The sequence below is a fragment of the Poecilia latipinna genome, unplaced genomic scaffold, assembly GCF_001443285.1.
Source record: "Poecilia latipinna isolate Pla-1442-1.1 unplaced genomic scaffold, P_latipinna-1.0 Scaffold2276, whole genome shotgun sequence".
Lineage (NCBI taxonomy): Eukaryota > Metazoa > Chordata > Actinopteri > Cyprinodontiformes > Poeciliidae > Poecilia > Poecilia latipinna.
The window spans coordinates 89,289-92,341 of NW_015114892.1; positions in this window are offsets into that span (position 1 = coordinate 89,289).

The following is a 3,053-nucleotide window of genomic DNA, read 5'->3' on the forward strand; positions in this document are numbered from 1 at the left end:
ACCGTAACCCACCACACACTGCAGGATGATCAGTTACAAAATCACCAGCGACAATCTTAGATCGGCCAACAATCTAAGATTGTCGTAAGGGGAAAATGGGGGCAAAAAATTGTGTAGTATGAACTGCTGCATCAGGTAGTCAGATGTGCCCATCTTCTTTAAATCTAGTGATTACTGAAGGGCAATATACATACAGACTTCATAATCTGCACTCTTTTGGTTGAATGCAGTATTTATTTCCACTTTGGCTTTATGTTGTTTAGTTTTTATTTAAGTAAGTTTTTTGTTAATTGAGACTGAGAATCCATTTTATTTTTGTTTTTGGTTGTTTTGTTTATTTAGATACATACATAAAATGTATGTATCTATGGCAGGAAATCGCTGCATTATTAGTCATTTCCATTAAATCAGTGTCAAAAGGTCTTGAAACAATATTATCGTTTATCACAATAATTTTTTTAGACAATTATTCGCTCAGCAAAATTTGTTATCGTGACAGGCCCAGTGGGATCTTCGTTTTTACCAGAGCTGTAGATATACAAGACAAAAGTGTCACAGCACTCTTTTACATTTCTGATTGGCATTGTGCACCAACAGGTTGGGGAGGGGCAACAGGCTTTTTGAGTTGAAGTTTTTGAGAGATTTTAAAGCCTTAGTTTCCATCGGTACCAGTAAGCGACCCATGTTCAGTCTGCAGTCGGTGAGCATCATCGACCATTTAAGTGTTTCCACTGCTTCCGTCTGAAGGGTTGCCTGCAGTCCTGAGGCGCACAGATTTATCATTTGCATAGCCAAAAGAGAGAGCAGGCGCTATAAAAGTGTGGAGGCATGAGGGCGGCTATTTGACTTGCAAACCCGTCTGTGTCAACAGGATGAGCCGCCTGCGTCCGCGGCGCAAGCCACCGCCTTGCACCCAGTTTCTGTCAGTTTCTTCAGCAGAAACTGCATCAGAAGTGCGCGGCCGTCGTCTGACTCTCCACCAGCCAACACCCAACCCATTATCCCGTCTGTCTCAGTAAACAGACCATTAACAGACCAGCCTGGTGGAGGCCACATCACTATTGTTTTCCCTCCCATAGATCTGTGCAAATATTGATTTTCTCTTGAAGCATGAGTCAAAATAAGCTCTCTCTGTAGTCGACTGGAAGCTTTTTACTTGTGGGCGAGTCATTTTTGACCTACAGAGAGAGCGGCGAGCAGAGCGAGACTTTCTGAAGGACATCTGGATTCTCGAAACCAGGACCGTCCAGTAGTCACTGTAATCCGATTGCTGTTTCTCAAGTAACGAGTAAAGTAAGGGATTACTAAGTGATTAGATTACTGCGTTACTACACTACAAAACGTGTTAAAAGATGTAAATGTTAATAATTCGAAGTACATTTAGCAGAGACTTTAAGCTAAATTATTATTCAGATGGAGAGCAAACACAAAAATAATTGTATTTTAAATCAATGAATGAAGTTTATTTGTAATTCAGATTTCAGCAGCCAGGCAGTTCAAAGTGCTTTACACCATAAAAACACAAAAATACAAAGTAAAAAGACAGTAAACCAGTAAAGTGTCATCGTTACACATCAAGATGTTGGTCAATGTTTCATTTAAATGGTGAATAGTTAGAAGTTTAACAGAAGAGTTGATTTTCTTAAAATACGCAGAGAATAGCTATAAATATTTAACAACATTCTGTGTTAAAAGAGCGAAACAAATCCAGTTTTAAGAGAGTTTCATATGATGGAAAATGCAGAAAGGATAGAATTAGACCCAAAGTTAAATTGCTTTCTTGCATTTTCAGGTTGTGTATCTTTTTCTTAAAGTAACTAAGTAATTCAGTAAGGAAAAAATAAGTAATTTGATTATTTTCCTAAGGAAGTAATTGGTAACTATGAACTATTTTCAACTCGTCACAAGAACAAATTTTGCTGGACGATAAATTGTCCCAAAAGTTATTTAGCTTGACAATAATATTGTTATTTTGAGACCATTTTAAAGTAATATAATAATAATGCAAAGAACAGACTCTCAAAGACGCATAAACTTTACATTTTAATGAACATTTAACATTTGAACTGGAAGACATTTTAAATATCCAAAATAAATAAACAAAACAACGATAAGAATTGATTTTGACGTCTTTCTAAACAAAACTGTCACCAGACGTTTATCATCCAGTTCTTGGTAGAAAGAGAGGAAAGAAAAAAACCGATAAATCCTGCAGATGGAAACGATTGCTCTGGTTTTCATTTATCAAGCGATTAATCGATGCTCCCAGAACAAACCCGGTGACGGGGACAGCAGGTGTGAGGGAAGACCGAGGAAAACTCTCCGCCCTGCCTCCTGATTTATTTGCATCGCCATCCTGCATGCGTGAGCCGCTGCCTCCAGACTATTTTAGCTCTCAGATATGTCGAGATGTTTGCACTGGAATACTATCCAGGCTTTGATTGTAAGCTTGTGGGTGTGCAGAACTATGCATACACACAGAGGCAAAGCACACCTTATACTCGGTGCGCGTCATAGCCACAAACGTAAACAGACTGGAACTCCATGCATCTCCGCTCCTGTGGGCCGCCGGCCCGGTTATGTTCAGGGGGATTATCTGGCTCATTTTGCCTCTTAAGAGCTGCAGAAACAAAACAAACGGCTGTCATGAGCGGTCTAGCCGTGGGGAGTGCTTAAATTGTTTAATGCATGAATAGCGGCCCTTAACTTTGCTTTAACTTTCGGTACTTTATGTCCTCTACTCCTTTCCTGTTTCCCTCCCTGATTGAAAAGTTCCCTGGGTTTTCCCAGAGATGCTGTGGTAACTGATACCTGCGGGGGTGAATTCTCCTGTGGGAGCGTCGCTTTGTTCCCTGAATGTTGCCAACCTGTTGAGCCGCCATGCAGGTGTCTGCACGGGTGTGTCGCCGCAGCCACTGGCTGGCAGCTGCAACCAACCATTACCTTAGATATCGATTATTCAATCAATTAATCGGGTAAAAATCAGGGATATTCTACAGACTTTTATTTAACCTCTTAAGCTTCTTTTGTGGTAATATTAGAAATACATTTGA